Genomic DNA, 20495 nt, shown 5'->3' on the forward strand with positions numbered 1-20495 from the left:
ATGTGGAATTAAATTTTGAATAATTAACATATTGGATGTCTTCCACGAAAAATATCTCATGGTTTTAGGAAAATCTAATATCAGTAAAAAATGTATTATTAGTAAGGATTGTTAATTAATTCTCTACTATCTCCATGGGGATTTATTATTTAATTTTAGTCCACCGTGTCTTAGAATTTCATTTTATTAAAATCGCAGTAAAATATTTTCATAAAATTTTATCCAATTCTATTCACTGTTAAAAGCTTCCATTTTCAAGTACTCTATTCTACTTTGCAATATTTTATTATCACTGTACAAAGTCCAAATTCGACCTATAACCGCAGTCTAAAATATTTTATAATACGTTATAACCCATATCCAACTTAATCCACACTTTAACTACTTGAAATTGTATTTATACCTTATGGAAGTTTAAACCTCCTCTATCTGCATACATAGAATCTTCTCATAAATGTCTTGGCTGAATCCAAACTCAAACATCTATTTTAATAATGCATTCTTACACGAGATCAGTTCGATTGTCCTCGTCTGTATCAAATAACCAGACGATAAATTCGGAAAAGTATTGCTCGCAATTAGACGAATTAAAGACAGCAATTAAACAAAAGCGTCCATAGGGACAGTTCGAGGCCTTATGTGTCTTTCGCTACTCGACGAAAGCTGTCGGAGTTTGGTTGGAATGTGCTACCCCACCCACCGTATCCACCAAACGTTGGACCCTCAGATTTTCACCTATTTAGGTCATTACAAAATTTCCTTAATGGTAGAAACTTTAACTCTTTGGTCGACATAAAAAATCATATTGAAAAGTTTTTCGCCGAAAAACCTAAGAGGTTCTGAATATTCCAAGATGGAATATTCAAGTTGCGTGAAAGATGGAGAAAGGTTGTGGAACGAAATGTCACCTATATAACTCGATAAATGTATATCGAAATTGAAATGTACCGCGTTTGAATTTTCCTTAAAAATCGGAACAAATTTTCCCAAACCAATAACAATTAATTTTCATCGTACCTAACCTCAATTGATACCTGTCGAACAGCTGAACAACCATATCTGTGCCACGTAGAATCACTACCTAAATTAAAAAATTCAAAACACTTACCGAAAAAGACTCAACCAGTATTGCTTTTCGAACACACGAATCAATCGACGATTAATCTTTATTATGTTCGACCTAACCTAGTTTCAAATCATATTTACACCGTCAGGAACTTTACAACGTTGGAGATCGACATAGAAAAGACGACCGAGCCGGTATTCTTCTTAGAAACAACAAGTAAACGATAAATCATAAATCCGAGCATCCGTTTGTCGGTTTAATGGTTCGCGATTAGTTTCAGCTGGTTTTTTCCGCCAGTTTTCGGCGCGCACCGAACGCGGCCTAACCGCAAATCGAACGGTCGATCGATCTAGCCGCAATAACGAGCAGCCACCGCTTGGACCCGTGGCTGGACCAACGCAAATCGTTCGATCCTGGTAACGAACTCGGCCTGGCAATCGCCTTAATCAAGTTTACAGGATAACGGGTAAACGCACGGTTAATCCCACGGTTGGTCCTCCATAAAATGGTGGCGCGTGTGTTGCCAACGTACGTGGATCTGATCCAACGATACGCCGCGCGATGGCTCCGCTTATGAAAAACCGTATTACTCACGATGGCAACATGAAAGCGAACGCGTTTTCCCTGCGTTCACTTCCGCAGGACACCGGTTCGAGCACCGACCAGCGATCGATGTCCATTTGCCCGGCTTCCGATTGATATTCGATGGAACCGGTTTTTAGCATTGGAGACGATGTACAGAGCGCTACAAAATATGTGGCAGATAATTTATAGAGTCGATTCTAGATATCAAAACGACGAGAGAAATTTGTGTATAAAATTGGTGTTTCGTGATTTTTTTCAGATGTTATACTAATAATTATAGAAAGAAATATAAGGTGTCTTGGTAATCCTAGTACTATACAATCTACATGAAGGAAAATATAGAAATGAATGTAGGGAATTTTATGTTTTTGTCTTCCTAGTTACTTTAGTAAGATAAAAGGATGGAGTTTAGAACGGATGAAAAGTATTTTTGAGCCTATAAATATTTCTCTCGCATATTTTGTGCCACCCTGTATAGAATGAAGCTGAGGGATGGGCTTAGAGGGATTGGCTGCACTGGTTGCGAGATTGGCGGAGGTGCTTTTACTAGATACTCCTCTTTCCTCTGGTGGAGAGGCTCGTCCGAATATTCTTCGATGTGTTTGATTAAATGTTACGGGCGAAATGGGTCGAGAGTTGTCGAGAAGGTTTTAGAGAAATTTGGAAGATTTCTAAATGAAAGTTTCAATAGGTCTATTTTTAATCCTTCGGGTTCCATATTGTACTTTGAATCATTATACGCTATAGAGTGATCTTTAAATTTTTATTCTGGATAATAATTATTATACTGTAGACGTTTATGCACTAACCAGAAGTATATAAATGCAAAAATAATACAACATCCTAAAATGTATAAAATATTCAAAATATCTCGTAAAATAACGTCTGGTAGGTCGCACTCTCTTCAATTATGTTTATCAAAATTTTAATTTCCATAAATATCGAACTCTAACAATTATAGATTACATTAATTTTCATTTTATATGCGTACACATTAGAAATGTCCTTATCTATATTCTCTCCGTTATAGAACTAGTCATCAATTTCTGTAGAGATCTAATTCTAATTGAATGTTTCTTTCAACCTTATCCTACTCAATCTTGGAAATCATTTTTATCCAATACTCTACTAGTACTTCCCTTTGATTAGACGAGAAGATAATGGAAGCGATCAGTCGATCCCTATGGGATTTCGAGCTTCTATATACAGGGTGACACATGACAAATGGCTCAGAAATGTTAGTAGAGAGAGTTTACACGGGTGGAAACAGGAACGGAGCCAATCATTAAATTTTTATTCTACTTTCAGGCGATTTGCACCCCAGCGAGCATGGCCGAGTCTAATGATGATGCATAGAGGAACATGGGGGTTAGGAACACCAGGGTGTCCTCCTAGGGGATTAAATGGGAACGTTCGAATATAAGAATATTGGACTTGTGCTTTATTTATTGTATTGGGACATTGGGGTCTCGAGGTTAGAATGCTTTGCTCCCTTTTTTATGATGTAGATTTTAAAGAGGCTTCCGTTTCCTGTTATTTTGGTGAAATATGGGATTAAGCAGAGGAATTTATAACTTTAGTCATTTTAATGAAATACAGAATTAGGTCGGGAATTGTTTTCCTTAACTATTGTAGCCGAAAAATTGTTAATTCTTGAAGTGGAAATTTTTCTTTTTTAATTGTTTTAATTGAACGCAGAATCAAATATAACGATGTTGTATTTTTAGATACAGGGATTCTCATTTTTCTGTTATTTTCGAAATACAGAATTAAAGGTAAGAATGGCTTTTCGTTATGAAAATTCTCCCTTCTCTTATAATTATTATTCGTGTATTTCGTAAAACCAGAAAAAATCGTGTACATTTGAAGAAGATATTTTAACAAAGAACTTTTGTTACAAAATTTTTTTCCAACTTTTTCCCTACGAATTTGTTTTACTGAAATACAGAATGAAACATAGAAACGCGTCACATTTTTTAATACAAAAATTTATTGTCATCTTGTTTCTTTCATATAATTATTATTCGTCAAGATTCACGAATTGTTCATATATAAATAAATATAAATAATGTTTATCTGCACGTCAAACGCTAAACTTTGATGTAGCAAAATACTCATGTTGAATTTCATTAAATTCAAATAAATATAAATTATTATTTAAAATTTAATTATATAAAAAGAAGAAAGAATTGCTTTATTCTGACATTTATTACGGAACCTTAACGAAATCTGTTCCACCGTAAAAACATTTCGTTAAACGCCGTGAAAACGAATTCGAGATCATTTCACGGGCTCGATCACCGGTAGCCACACTGATGCAATTTCGAATTGGCTGTTTCCTGCTTAATTATCATGCTGCTTATGGATCGGTGATTCGTATGTTTTCGCGCATTTACAAAATGCAATTTTGAAATGCACACGACAAAGTAAATAACCGCTGTGTGACCGTGTAAAAGGCACCTGCTTCCTAGTCTCGTTTAATCCCATTTATTTAATCGCGAATCGATTCGATTTAATTCGACGCGTGTTGAAGGGTAGGGAATATTGTGCTGTTGTTATTAGACGAAAATGAACACGCGAAGAATTGACCCTGGATATGGAAATTTACGTGAATTAAACGTAAAGAAACTCCAAGTGAAATTAAACTCCGTTATAAATGAGTTTCGCCTTTTCGTAGTTTCACGAAACCCTTACTTTTTGATAAAATCATTGAATAAATTTGTAGAAAGAGAAAACACTACTATTTTAACCTAATTTTAAGTATTCGTACATTTCCATAAATCGTTCTCAGCAAACGTAAAATAATGTCACCGCTAAATACAATGAAATCATCGATGCACCACGTCGCTTATTGACGAAAGTCGTATTTAGAAGATTAATAGAAAATTTAGCATCTTTTTCTTTCTCTGATAGTAAACAAAAGAAAGTTTGTTATAAATAAGGAAAAAAAAAGTATAACGTTCAGACTTTTCAACTGTATAACCTGTAAAACCATTTTTAAAACCAAAAACCAACCTATCTTCCGCATGAAACGTATCAAAAGACGATCCTTCGTTTAAACTCGTTGCCCGCACAAACCAACAGCCAATGAAACCGGTAACCACGTGAAAAAAAACCTGACCATACAAAAGACCTCTCATATCCGAAACCTGTATCACCTTTTACCACCAATCTCTTGCAGAAAACCACAAGAGGAATGCCGCAAAGGATACAGGTGTACGAGAGGAGAAACCAATAACGTATGAATCGCAAACGACGAAGAAGAAAAAAAGAAACAAGTAACCGAGCTCTAATAAGAGTTGCCAGTAGCAATTTCCTAGCTTGAAGTTGCAACACAGGTTTCACGTCCGCGTCTTCGGTCTCATAGATGATGGTTAGCGATGGGTTCAGGCAGGCAAAATACCAGACGATGCTTTTGTGTGCGAGCATTGACCGACTGGATTCGAACTTTCTATAAGTTCACAGAGTTTCGACGAAAAGCAGCCGTAGACTCGAACCAAAACGCAACAGATTCGAACTATCTACGAGGGAGGCCTTAGGCGAACTAACGATCGAAATTTGCCATCTTTTTGTAAAATCAACAAATTATGCTCGACAAAGTATGCTCGATTTTTAAACAATTTTATTTTTGGTTAATAAAGTTTCCTTAAATTAATTTTGTCGTAGGAAGAATTAATGGGTAAAAAATTTGGAAGATATTTCTAGGAACATTGCAAAATGTTGGCACTCAACAAACATAAATTAATAATAAATATTATTAATCTCACGTCTGATAATAATTATGTATATTTTATTTCCTCAAACGGTATAGGAATATGTTAATTATTTATTTGCGATCGAATATCGTCTGGAATTATCGAGGTTAGAGTAAACACATTCGAATTTAGTATCTTATTCGACACTAATTATTGCGCCTGCAATTCTTAATTATCGTCAATTCTCCTCGATTCCATTCATCCTATCCGATCGAATTCACCGATAAACGAACAAAGGACAGCGTTATCAGGCTGAAAAATTAATTAAACCATCGAGGCATGGACGATTAAATTTCACAATATTTAAATCCATACATCTACGAACACAACCTTGAGCGAAGCGAAAAACAGAGGAAATAAAATGAAATAAAAGAGGAGATAAAATATCAGCCACAACAGAATCCCCTATTAGGTAGTCATCAAACAAAACAGCGGTTAACTTTCACATTTTCATTAATTAAATTCTAAATTATACAAATATCAAATACCTAACTCTGTTAAACTATAAATTTAATGAATTCCGTATACTTTGAAGAAAGTTCAAATTTGATTTATACACGTACTTGATAACGTAGCATACGAGAAAGACATGCAGTTTGGTAATTAATGAGCTTTGCTGTTATATATTAAATTCGCTGTATCGCTACTAAAAGACCGAAAGACTTTGACAACTTTGAGTGATCGTAATTCTATCTTTGATCGAGCGTATTCAACGGTGGACGAAGAATCGAGAAAGGAAGCGGTCAAACGAGCAAATAAAGGTCTTTTCACGCGGGTGCATCGACATGATACGTGGGGCTTTTAATTTTAATAATGCCGGCAAATTAATTGGATATCGCTGGCGCAGTGGCGTGCCAATGACAGCTCGTACGCAATTTCCGCGTACGCAACACACCCCTCTTGCTGTTTCGCGACGTTCAGCAGCTTGTATGTACGACAATTACGTCGCATTACAGGCTTTAATGGTCGCTAAATTCGCTGGCACTGGGTCTACTGTCGACAGACGTCTGGCGACGGTGAAACTACTCAACCTGCACCCTGATCAGATATCATCAGACACTAGATGTTTATATAGAATTTTTTATGCCTAACACTCGAAACTATTCAATTTCTTGTAGGACGTTTACACTGTAATTGGGAGCAGATGATAGTTTCAAAATCAATGGAAATGTAAAACGAAATTCTATCAGAGGAAGTTAAATGAGTTTCAATAGCGGATCACGCGTTATGAAAATTTCCAGATCATTTTTAATTTATCTTCCACTCGATTAGTTTCATTTTCTGAATGGAAATCGCAATTACGTATTTGAAATTTTACATTCGACAAGAAACCGAACAAAGCTATAGACTATCTCGAATGAAAGGTGAACTTGGTGGAAAAATTAGAGCCGTTAATTGTTTATTCATTGCTGCATATCTGCGATTGAAATTGTTGACTTCTGCAGTGTTCTGTGTAAAATATCACAGGTAAATTATGGTAAAACTGTACTACATCAACAACCGTATTTATTATAAAATGGACACAAGAACGAAGGGAAGATGAATATCGAGGAGAAAAAAATTGGGGAGGCAGTGATTTCAGTGTGTATCAATAACGGGTAAACATATTTAACACGGGACGATATTTTCTCGATAAAATATTGCCCCGAGTGGCTGTCGATAAACGACGGAAAGAGGAACTCCGTGAGCTCGTATTTCCCTGTGCCCCTCAGGAAATTACGCTCCTTTCTACCAATTTCAAACCTCCTACCCCCTGCGACACCCCGTGTGTCCGGTAGTCGATTCAAGAGCAACGTTACCAGAGAAAATAACGCTGTCATCGCGAATATCCGACTAACAATAGAAGTCAGACGGCTCGGATAAATCATATTTCGACCAGAAGGTCGATACGTAGGAGTGCTCAATTCCGATCGGTTGAAAAGCAAACTTTCCATCATCAGTTCTGTCTTTTTGATTGGATATCTTCCTCCTTTCTTTCTTTTTTTTTTTTCCTTTTAAATAAACGGGATGGAGTTCGATGAATTTTAATATTTTAAATTATTCTCCCGATATTCTCTGATAGAATGGAATTACTGGATAGACATTAACATAACTTTAATTAAGGCAGAAATTGAACGAGAATCCGAACGATTAATAATTTGTAACGATTCGTGAGAAATTTTTATGTGTTTCGTACACGTTTCCCAAGCATAATTTGCGAAATTAACCAAAGAAGACGAAATACGTATAATCCTTTTAACGAATGTCCTCGATCATGGTACGATATAATAAACTTGCTACAAATTGGCCAAAGTATCTGAATATGTCTGAACCGTAGTAAATGCAATATTGCATACAACCATGGTAAGGGAAAATGCAACGTGTAAAATGAATTTGTGAATATTGTACAATATAGACAAAAAATTAGATATCTGCATAATTTACGAAATTAAGCGGGTAAAGGCGAAATATACGTAGTCTTTTCAACCACCTGTGAATCGAATGCCTCGATTACGGTAAAATACGACACAGGATCAACGCAATCTCGTCTCCAACTTCTTCGAACGCTCCTTCAATCCCTCTCAATACTACGTTTTTTCATCTCCAACTAAAAGCTCGTGATGATTTATAAATCTCTTTGGAAAGCGTAGCCCGATTTCCACTCATTTTTGAATAAAGGATCGTCGCGCGGAAAAACCACGGCCGAAACACAAAACACTTGGTGAAAGCCGTGCAAACGAGGCACTCTCCGCGAACAGAAATGGAAACGGGTTTCTTCCTGTGGTCGAACAAAAGCCAAACCCGATCATCTTTTAAGCATAGCCGGCTAAAAGGGAAACAGATGTCGTGTACGATCCTTCTTTTGGCCACCTTAATTGCTGGCGAATCTTTTAATCCTTTGCTGGCTTTTTCAAACGCGCGCCACGGTTGAATGCCCCGTTTCCAATTACCTCGTTACGCGTTCTATCAAACGGACGTTGAAAACGTTGAAGAGGTGGTTCCAACTACGTCGAATTACAAGCTTCATCGAGCTGAAAAGAGAGAGGGACCGGCCTACTGGCTTCTGGCCTACATTCGCTGGTCCACGCGAAACGGTTTCATGAGAATCAGCCATGAAAAGGCCGCTCGAACGATAGTGTCGTCGCTGGCTTAAAAGAGAGGCGACCGGATGTGAAAGCTCAGTCACGTGCGAATGTAATTTCCAGATAATCGTAGACGAGGCTTTGGCAGATTTTAAGTCGGGACAAAGAGAGAGGGGGACAGAGAAATAACTTCCGCAAGGAACATCTATGACGTTGATTGTGGCTTTTTTCGACGTCTTTGACGGTTTTTTCAAAAGAAATGTCTTGTTCCTTTACAGAAGATTGACGAGATTTAAGCAAAGTTTGAAATGAAAAGGAAATATGTAGAATAGCCTTGTAGCCTTACGCTTACCTTGAACCCTACTTCTATTTTTAACTTTACCCCTATCTTCAACCCTACCTCTATTTGCAACGTCAACCCTACTTTGAACATCATCCCTATTTTAAACCTTACATGTACGTGAACCATGTTTTACAGAGTCCTATTGTGTTTGAGATTCTATTTGGGCTCAGGGAACAAGTTAAGAACATCGTTCGTACGACATATTGGTTAGTTATATCATATTTATTATATTAGGTTGTCCAATAAGTGTCTTTCTTTCGCAAACATGTTTCTTACAACGATGCACCTTCGTACAAACGTGAAACCAAGTCTTCAATGTCAATCCTACTTTGAATATCATCCCTATTTTAAACCTTACATGTACGTGAACCATGTTTTACAGAGTCCTATTGTGTTTGAGATTCTATTTGGGCTCAGGGAACAAGTTAACAACATCGTTCGTACGACATATTAGTTAGTTATATCATATTTATTATATTAGGTTGTCCAATAAGTGTCTTTCTTTCGCAAACATGTTTCTTACAACGATGCACCTTCGTACAAACGTGAAACAAAGTCTTCAATGTCAACCCTACTTTGAATATCATCCCTATTTTAAACCTTACATGTACGTGAACCATGTTTTACAGAGTCCTATTGTGTTTCAGATTCTATTTGGGCTCAGGGAACAAGTTAACAACATCGTTCGTACGACATATTAGTTAGTTATATCATATTTATTATATTAGGTTGTCCAATAAGTGTCTTTCTTTCGCAAACATGTTTCTTACAACGATGCACCTTCGTACAAACGTGAAAGCAAGTCAGTGAAATGTTTGAAGAGAACAAAATGGATCGTACGTAATTCGACAAAATAATATAAAACAAAAAATGTTGCGCATCTATTAATTCCTGATAAAACGAAAGAAACTTTTCGGACAACCTAATATTTATTATATATCTAATATATTGTGTTACTATATATGTATATTATATTTAAATTGTGTTATTATATATGTATATTATATTTAACTTATATTGTGCTATTAACTATAAAATGACTGCTATTGTCATTACTATACATTTATAATATAAAATTATTTTTCTGTACCTTTCGCTGCGTACACGAATACGGCTAGCGTTGCTGTGGCGTCGAAATTGTTCCATAGCAATCACAAACCGAACGAAGTACACCGAACACAAGTCACGTAAACAATAGACGAGACGGAATCATGTTTATGTCACGTTCGTCTCCCGAAACGTCGCTCTAATCCACACGCGTCGAAAACCGAAACGTAACTACCTGATCTCTCTTCTGATTTCCGCCTATAATGAAATGGCGAAGGAGTGGGGGCAGGGTGGGGTATATTTAATACTCTGTCTGTACAAATTTCAAATTAAATTGTTAACTTTCTCATGGTTTCGTATTATTTTTATCATTGTCGTTATTTCGTTTACTGGTATTTTAAACAATTATTTTTCTTATTATTTGAAACGATTCAAGCTTGTGCGATACGCGGTATAGAAAATACAACGCGTGATTCTTACTCAGTCATAAAGATTTCCAGTTCAGTAATGAATCGCAAGTCTGATTTCGGAAACTGCAAGTTAAAATAGCGTAATTAGAGAAGTTAAAATTAAGATTAAATTACATTATTAAAGAGAGAGAGAGAAATAGACAATCTGATTTAATTTAATCAGAACTAATAATCTCTACCAGAAATATAACTCAATATTTATTATATTTCAATTTATAATAATAATTTAATTATGAAGACGTGGATTGCAATTGTGGATAATATTATAACTATCATAGCTAAGATCAATGCGGCAAAATAATTTGTGCAAAATTGCACAATAAGGCACATAATACGAACAAATGTATAAAATATTCAAAGCACAGTGTCTTCTATAATAGTTGGTAGATAAAACAACTTTCTATCTTAATTATATCCTGAAAAATATGAATTTGTCTAATATATAATTTGTATTATATAATATATGATAGAATAATTTGTCTAATTGTAATTACAAAGTACTATGCTTTAGATATTTTGTATATTTTCGCATATTGTAAGTACTCCGTATTTCTCATAGCATAAAATATCCCCGGTGTACTCGCAAGCAAAACAATTAAAGTTTAAGAGCTGCTCCCACTCCAATTCAATCAATTCTTCAATTCTTCCAAAAAATTAGAAGAAACCTCGCAACAGGCTGGACCGAAGAACACGATAACACCCTTTAACAGTAACCGAGAACACCATAGTTCGACTTGATAAATTTATCGTAGCGTAGAAATAATTGATCAACCAATCATACGATTTGCATAATATCTTTGCAATAAATATTTGTACAATAATTCCTTCGAAGACGTAGACGTCTTAACCGGAAATGCTGCATCTTGAAGCTTCCGAAATATCGTAGCAAGGTCTGAGGATCTCCATCTCAACATCGCAGACCCATCGAAAGCGTCCAACTCCTGGATGAAACATCTCGACAGACACGCGTCAGGTATCGTCAGAATCGAGGGCAGGGGATGCCGTGAAGGCTCCGGTTCGAAAGTTCATCCCGCTCTTGTCATCCCCGCTAATAGTTTAAAAGGGCTGGGAGCTGCTTTCATCGCGACAGACGTTCGCCATCCACCCTTATTCTACCCGTCCTCGAGTTTTCGTTCCCTGGCCAGTCGAATGAATAAATAGAATGAATTTAATTTCCCTCTTAAGGCGTACATTCAACGCTGAGAGGCCAGATAGCCAGGTTGTACCGACGTCTGTCGTAAATACCGGCTTTGAATGGGGGATCCACGGGTGCCTGTTCGAAAAATCATACGGAAAATCATGGCAGAAGGGGGTTGAAAAACACGATAATGCCATTAACAGAGAGCGGGGGCCTCGTGGTTTAACCTGGCGAATTTATCGTAACTTAAGAACAATTAATGCGCAACTTTTGACGCATTGTTTCGACTGTTCGTGGGTGGCATCCGGCAGAATGCTATTTTCCATCCTACCCCCGCGGTTTTCGTGCCCCCCGCTGCGTTGTTCCCCGCCGCTGTCTATTGTTTGCCCTGTTCCCCGAGCTCTTTTCGCCATGCTGGCAATTTACAGTGCCACTTCCCCGCCAGCAGACAACGTTTATTGCCACTCCTTTCTGCACTGGAATTTTCGTACTGCGGAGCTCCATTCTGTTTTCCTTTTTTTCGTTTCCAGCTGTTTTCGAACTTTTTATCGTTAGTAAGTTAGGTATCTAGGATATATGAAGAATAAATAAATAAAGCAAGGATCAATATCTTCTGTTTACAGAGTTCACCATGTTAGAAGACAGTTAGGCCACTTACTTGTCAAGTTGATTGACCAGAGAAAATCGAAGATATCTAAGAAACGCTAAAACTATCACGCTTCAATGAAAATTTGCCTAAATGTTTTATATATAAATCAAATTTTAAAGTGGATATATCTATATAATTATATCGCTGTTTGGATAATAATCAGTATTAACTTTGGTAAAAATACCTGAAATCCGTTGTTTTGGCGGATTTCGTAATTCTAGTCTCAAAATAAGCATCGATCAAAGTGCTTCGGCGCTAAAATTTCGAAATCATTTGCAGCATCGAACAAAGGTACGTAAAAGATACTACTTTATAGAAGAAATATAATGGACTATATAAAAGATAAGTATCAGCAACAGTAGCGACACATTACAGAAGAGGGAGGGGCGTAAAAATGGACGCGTGCACGCGTGCGTTCAACACGTGTCGAAGAGGACACGCGACAGTTGACGCTAAAGTGCATACGGATCACGGATCAGAGGGTCGGCTGGGTCGATCGATGGATACAGGTGAATAGATTTACCCGGCCACACGTGCCGCGTGAAAGCGCCGGCCGTGAAGTGGAATCAAGTGGTATGAGGTCGAAAGTAGTCAGACATAAAGGTACGGCGACCCGAGCCCAAGAACGAATCCATCTTTCCTTCAAGTACAGCTCGAAATATAAGTTAAGAGATTTTGTAGATAAATTTGTGGGCCACGCGTAAACGAAATTTTATATTATCAAGATAATACGATTATATTGATTAATTAAGATAGCTTGAAAATCAATCGATAGATCGAATAAAGTAGAATTCTTTTAAGATGTAAAGTCGATCATAATTTTTCGCAAAATCTTTCATCGAATCTGACGGGAAGTGGGTACAGTCCTTAAAATAACTTGGAAATAAGCTAGAAATTTAAATGAAAGTATCTGAGATTGAGATAAGTTTGAAAGAAAGTACAAAGTTTGAATTTAAGTTGTCTACCGAAAGAAAAATCATCCGCTCTATGATATTAAAAATAAAAGAGTAACTACAGTAATAAATAGAAAATCAATGAGAAAGAAAAATAATAAGAAAAACAATTTGGTAGTAAAGCATACAGCGTTAAACTTTAAATAGTTTATTGCTATTCTAGACTATGTCCATCTTAATCCCAGACAAAACACGTTCAGCCTGTTTTTGCGAAAATAGAGAGACAAAACGGGACATGGCATCGTATAGCCCGGCACTCCTAAATTATTTTCCCTTAGGAGCGAAAATTATTCATGGCCAAGCAGAAATCTTGGACCTCGTGATTTCATCCTGTCTTTCGAGCCCTTTCCCCTTGTTTTGCCTTTAGCGTTCTTCGCATTCGCCGTTTCATGTTCTTCGGCTCGTTAACCATTGCCACAAGTTACGTTGTTTCTTTCTATTTTGTCGCTAGCTAGACGTCCGGATGAATTATTAACCACGTAAGCCTCCAACGAGCATGTTTGAAGTTGTACTAGTTTAGGCATCAACGTTTGAGCTTGATGGGCAGCTTTCGTTTAAACGTGGTCAAAATATAAATCATACAAATCCTCCTCTTCTCTACCATGCGATAAAAAAGAGACAAAATTTCAAGTTCACCCGAGATCAGCATAACGAGAACCACAAGTATACAAACGCGAAACAAAACGTGCATCGTCATAAAAATTCACGATCTTTGAATTTTCTACTAAAATAGAACTTCCACTTCCTCTTTCTATGAAGAAATTAGGAATGAAATTCTCATTCTACCTAAGACAACCAAAACCATAACTCACCAGACCTACAACCAAATCATTATCATCACCGCAGTTCCTGATCCCGATTAGAGATCCCGAAACCTTAAAATCTTCGTCCAGAACAATGAAAATTCTATTATTTTCTCTTTTCGTTTCACAGAAAAATCTGATAATTTCTACCAAGTACAATTTAAAATAAAAATTCTGGTCCCAAAGGGATCGTACAACGAATTCGTAAAGTGAAAACCTACTTATATGCGTAGAATATTCTCTGTGACAGTCGATAGTGTTCGCTGAAAACTAATAGGATTCAGAAGCAGAAATGGCGAGCTTTTCATCCAGGATACGCGTGTAACAAGCCGTGCCTGCCTCGATGTCCGCTCGAACGTTTACATGACACGAAAGCCGGGATTACAAATGGGCGCAGAAAGGTATTCCCGTTCAGCACGAATCCTCGAAAACACAACATCAGGGACGTAGCAATAATTGAACGGCCGTATTATCGCGTATTACGCGGAGGCGACTTGTCGACGATTCCCTTTACGTGTTTTTAATGGACTGGTCCCATTAAATTTTTCTGCCATGACGATCGGTGATCGATGGTTGCCTGTTGATGAAGTTTTCGACCTCTCTCGCGTCTATCATCGCGTCGAAGCGCGGTTAGATTTTCGACAATCGTCGAATGATTCGAGAGATACAATCTCTGATCAGCTAATTAGGACCGCGTATAAAAATTTCACTTTTTCAATTACGATACTTGTTAGAATTTAATCTTGAAGTTAAGATTAATAATCTGTGGACGACACAATGTTTATGTTGTGTTGGAAATTGTGGATCTTTGAAGCCGAAATAATGTTATAGGAACACTTAATTAATATTGAGGATTAATATTAAAACAATAACATATTTATTTCATGGACGATTCCTCATATATTCATCGATACATACTTGCACGCATCTCGGCACTTTCTTCCATACCCGACTCTTAACCGACTGTACCGTTTACATTCTTTTGTCTTCGAGACGCTGCGCATGCACACATACTGACGCTCACATACAAGTATCCCCACTACACATTTAACCCAGTCCAGCACAGAAAATTATACATATCTCAACATGTTGAAATAATATTCAGTGATGTTTATGAAACAGAACTACAGAACCTGATGTATACAAGCGAGTGATATAATTAACAATCGCCTGCGTTACGATTTGGATTTGAAAGTTTGCTGCAAAATTTAAGATGTTTTGTAAAATAACGAAGTTATAACCCAGGAAAGGGAAATAAAAATGTATGTGTACGTAAATAAATTTATACTAGTTTAGAAAAAAAGGAATCATAACTCAATCGTAACTGTATGGCAATTGACATAAATTTTTACGTTCATAATGGAAGAGCTAAGAAAACTTCCGATGCATGACGAGACAGTTAGAAGACTTTCGACGAAAGTATCCTGTATACTATACATAACACAACGTTTGCTGTTTGCAATGGAAGCAAATTAGTCAGTGTTGAAATAAATTTTTGTTCCACACACGTACCGTGTTATCACATATCGAGTGTTTTCCCTTTTCTTTGAAAACAAATTCCACGTACGAATCAATTCTGGCTGGACGATGCAGGTAAAAATAGACGATCAACGGCAAATCCGTTTTTAAAATTTCGCTCATGCACATCCGATCTTCATCTCGAAAACATTCGAACACCGTACTCGGTATCTCAAAAAGCAAAACGAGAAAAAAAGAAATACAAAACAAAACAAAAAACAGAGAAAAAAGCACCAACAACTGGCCGAACAAATCACGCTTCAGGATTCTAGTGATTTCCATCAATCGATAGGCAAGTTGCATCTCTGTGGAAAACGCCGAAAAAAGAAACAAAAGGGACGAAAAACAAGACTAGAATAAGCCGTGGAATTTTCCGACAAAGGTTTACACGTAATTGAAAATCGAATACCGATATGCGTATGTATACAGATATATTGGAAAGCTGCGTGTTATTAGCCTAATCAAAATTCACATACGTCATTATTTAAAGTGATTAAAATATTTTTAATAATTATGCAACGAATTTTAAATAGCATTACAAATAATCGTTCATAATATCGAGATATTCTAAAATATAAATGATAATTATTCAAACTATAATTAATTATATATCTGTATAAATTATAAGATAGTAAAATGATAAGATTATATTGGAATTGTTTCAATATAAGTTTCTTAGTAATGTAAAACATTGATTTGGTGACATATAGGTACATGTATGGAAAAATTTTTTTTCAAATAACATCATGCAGCAACGGATGTGATTCCAATGAAATTTATTACGTTTCACGAAAGTGACGTATGTGACGTAAACTGAAATTTTTTATCCACAGCGTACAATTTATTTTTCTATTTATCCCAACGCGTGTTTACCGTAATTTCAGTAATTGTAATATTTCCTCATTCCTGGTTAAACGAAGTCGAAATTCGAGAAAATGGAAATTTGTGTTTAGCTTGTTAGGAAATTCGCGAATCGAGTGAACTACGAATTTACAACGTAAATCCGTGCTCCTCAACGCGAACGCACAGCCACGTTATTAACTTCATTCGATCTACGAGTCCAATATCACGAAAGATCCTCATCGCACAACATGAAAATTCACGATATAAATTTGTTTAAAATATAGACAAAGGTCTAAAAAATATTTCTCGTTAACATCGAACTAAGCGCTTTTTTTTATAAAATAAAGATTATACCCATGTACAAAGAAATAAAAACTTTATGTATAAATAGAGTAACAAAGTTAAACAAAACACTAACGAGATAAATATTGTAATTGGTTATTTCATAGCAAAGCTAGGTATTTCATAGAAAACGTACATTTAGCGAACCTCATAAGCAAAATGAAACGCGTAAATATTCCCTTACCTTCTTTGTAGGGATTAAAACAGTGACAAGCAGAATTCTCTGTTACAAATTATAATAAACGGAAAATTTTCCTGGCTCAACAAAGTTTATGCATCATATAGATTTTTGTATTTTCTCAAAAACTCAACCAACCGTATCGATAGAAATTTAGAAAGAAACAGAAGAAAGGGGAAAGTTAACTTTCGTCGTTCAAACTTACCTTCACGAAGCATCTAAAAAGGAAATCATCGAAGAAATCTATTAACCCAATTTTCAGAATTATAATAAACAGGTTGTTGCGAAATGAAAAGGGGGATGAAAGATCGTAATCTGGAATTGATCTAAACTTAGTTCGAACCTAACCTCAAAAAGATCTGAAAACGAGAATTCTAACCTCCTAGAAGACTATGAAGTACAGCATCGAATCGTTGTTCACGTGGGCAAGACAAAACGAGAAGCGACAGGGCGACGATTCCAATCGATGCCCGGCAAAATGCAAATCATGCTTCAGGATTTTCGCGATTTTCGTGGAGCAGACAGCCACGAGGAAGACAAAACGGCAAAAAAAAAAAGAGAGAGAGAGAATAGTGGTGGGTGCAGACCGATGGTGTCTGCCAGGCAGACGCGATATCACGGAACAACGGTACACACACATTGTGGCCAAGCTTGCTCGTTATTGTTTCATGCTGCAAAATATCGCGTTCTATTTACGCGCCGCTGCCAGCCACGTTGAAAATTCGCTGGTCCGCGGGATAACGTGCCTGTCATGCCATCCATCTTACATAGAACAGGGTTAACCATATGGAATGGTTACGTGGTAATTGGTGTGAGAGCGTTTGATGATGTTTAATTTCGTTTAGACTCACAATATGTAGATTCCTTGGGGAGGAAAAAGTGGAAAATTAATTCTTAGGTTAGGAACGAAACAGAATTAGTTGAGATTAACTCTACATGCGGGGGTTTGAGGTTAGATCGGAAAGGTTTGACGGGGCACTCCCATGTAGTTTATATCAGTAATGTAAGTAGATTTTCTTCGTTCCCTTCTTTTTTTTTTTTCTTTTTTCTTTCTTAAATATCGTAAAATTAATTCTTGGATTAACAATATAAACAAATTGGCTAAAATTATTATGGCGTAGTAGCTAGTGCGCTGTGTTGTATTGAGAGCGTTTCAACAAATTTCATTTAATTTACATTTACAATATAAACAGATCATTCCCTTTTTCTGGGAAAATTGAAAAGTTACTCGATGTTTAGATTAAGTTTGTCACAAGAGAGGGCGCTGGTTTCGGTACCTTCCTTCAACTTATATCTCATTTCCATCAGAAAGAAAGAAAAGACATTGCCGAACGATTTCATCGAAGAAACTAATTTCGTTAAAAATTCACGTCTCTGGAAAATGGGAATCGTGGAAATAAACGAAGGGATAAGAACGACATTGCGAAAATAGCGTCGAATGCGATCCACGGCGAGGCAGAAAAGTTGGCGAAGGAAGCGGGCTATTTATAAGACGGAAGTGGCACGGCCAATTTGAAAACAGCAGGAAAGTGTGGCCTGGACTCGTTGGAAACTTCTCGAGAAGTTCCGCCGGATTCACCTCATAATTCAGGGGCTGGATATTCTTGCAGTCGTCTCGTATTTTCATCGAGCCTCAAAACCGCCGCGAATATAAATTTTCACCTATTCGCCGACTTCGACGAGACATCGAGTCGTTAAAAATGATGAAACGTCGGTATACGAGTAGTTAAACGCTTCGAAAAGAACAAGTTTTGATATTTGCGACGTTAAGGACCTAAAAATGCATTAGAAAGTATATTTTATGCTTTATACTTTTACTTCCGATTTATTTTTCCTTTTAATGAAATTTTATATTTTTAACTTTTTTATTTACTCTCTTAAGCACTCTGCTTTTTATAGTAAACTCTTTTGTGGAATAATAAATGGAAGGTAATAAATTATAATAAATGACTATTATTAAATGCACAAAGTTGTGTATGGGAAATACGTAACTTTAATAAAATAAATGTTTATAAAAGAACGTTTTTAAATTCCTCGCGAGTGATGCTTTTAATTTTGGCAAATGTATAGGACGTTTATTCACGTTGGAAATTGCCAAAAGTCTAGATTTAATGAAAAAAGTAGAAAACGAATGTGGAGAAGAAGTCATTCGAATTTTGCCATCGAATATTTTCATTTTTATTCGCTCTTTTATTTTTGCAAATTAAATTTCATGGACACGCATTTTCATTAATATAAAGCACTGGATTTCCAAGGAGCGTATATCGGTTATCAACGTCCGTTTATTAAAGTCCAACGACGATAAAAATTGGTAGCAGTATAAATTCTTGCTATTCCTGTTGCTCGTTATATCAGTTTGCCTTTTCCGAAGTTATACATTTCTATTTCGTCCATTACAACATTCGTTTGCTTCGGTCCAAAACGAAGTTTGCTACGTTATAAATTCTTATTTCACCGTGTACAATGTCTCGTTTCTCTAACTTGACATACGAAATTTGTCTAATTATTCCATCTAAATGAATCAGCTCGTCCTCCACTGACTCTAATCTCGACCGCTTCTCTTAATCATCATCTAACTCCTTTACTTACCAAGCGACTAATTTTACAAATAACATTAATTATTCAGATAAAGTTTATCGTCTAACGATAAACCGTCTAACTTAACCCCTTTTTATTTTTCAAAATACATTGAAATACTCGAAATTCCCTGTGTTTTTATTTTTTAAATAAAATTACATTGCACGAAGAAAATATTGAAAAATGTTGAAAATCCTGAACGACCTTAATTCGATATCAGGGTATGCGAATCGACAAGATGAATTATTAAACGCCAATTCGAAACGTTTCTTCGGCAAAGTACCATTTCACGAAGGATGAGAATTTTCCATTTTGTTCCCTCACGAACTCACAGTAACTCGAAATTAAATATTCATAATTAACATCCGCGAGTACGAGAGCGTGTAGGGTGGGCGAACAAACAAGCAAGGGACGGGCATTTGATCAAAAAGTCAGCCTCTTTCTCTGTTTTCCATGTCAGGCTGCGCGTCTCCGGCTGAAACAGGAAGCAAGGGTCCCTGCTATCGTTTGCTCATGTTAACGAGACCCTTAATTATGTTTACAATCTACGGCGAATAAACTGTTCGTTATTAATGGAGGTCAAACCAGGGTCTAACGACGATGCGACCGTGTTGCAGGTTACGACGCACTCGCATAATATTTGCCTACGGAAGAACGAACCCGCTTTCGCCCAACTCTGACATTTCTTTTTTTCTCTCTCCCACTCTCGCATGATCTTTCGTGGATTCGCCCGGAAAATTGCATTCGTCGAGTGGTAAATGAAGCTTCTACGAGAATTTTTAGCAGACATCGGAGAAAGGACATGTAAGCAACGTTAGATTACGTTACATAGCAAGCTGAGCTTAGATTGTGGATTAGAATAATTTGTGAAGAGTAATTTTTGAAATATGATTAATTTTGAATTCCGGATCGGTGTGATATATATCTTTATACCTGAACCTCTACTATCATTAATTTCAGTATTAATTGAGTTTGCTATTTCTGCGATAAATTTCAGCAAAAATATCCATATGCTCACAGGTGGTAATATTTATAAAAGATCGATTGCCCAGACTGTACTTACATCCGGTAATTTTTTAACGAAGATGAATTAAAATGATTACAGATACTCTCTGATTTCTTCGTAAAGTAGCAATCACCGTCGACCAGCGAATAAACAAAGAAGT

At 36.5% G+C, this 20495-nt stretch overlaps 1 protein-coding gene across 5 annotated transcripts in view; it reads right to left on the reverse strand.

Annotated features, from left to right (window-relative positions):
- Positions 1-20495, reverse strand: part of LOC139995122 (uncharacterized) — a 325767-nt gene that overhangs the window by 111696 nt on the left and 193576 nt on the right. Inside the window, exon 1 of one of the 5 annotated variants that reach the window (XM_072018312.1) lies at positions 9902-10058. The exons of the other annotated variants lie outside the window; for them this stretch is intronic. The gene's annotated coding sequence lies outside the window, so the exon portion shown is untranslated. Of the gene's footprint in view, positions 1-9901; positions 10059-20495 lie in introns of those variants that run through there. 5 annotated transcript variants of the gene reach the window in all.

The sequence above is a fragment of the Bombus fervidus genome, chromosome 15 (assembly GCF_041682495.2).
Source record: "Bombus fervidus isolate BK054 chromosome 15, iyBomFerv1, whole genome shotgun sequence".
NCBI lineage: Eukaryota > Metazoa > Arthropoda > Insecta > Hymenoptera > Apidae > Bombus > Bombus fervidus.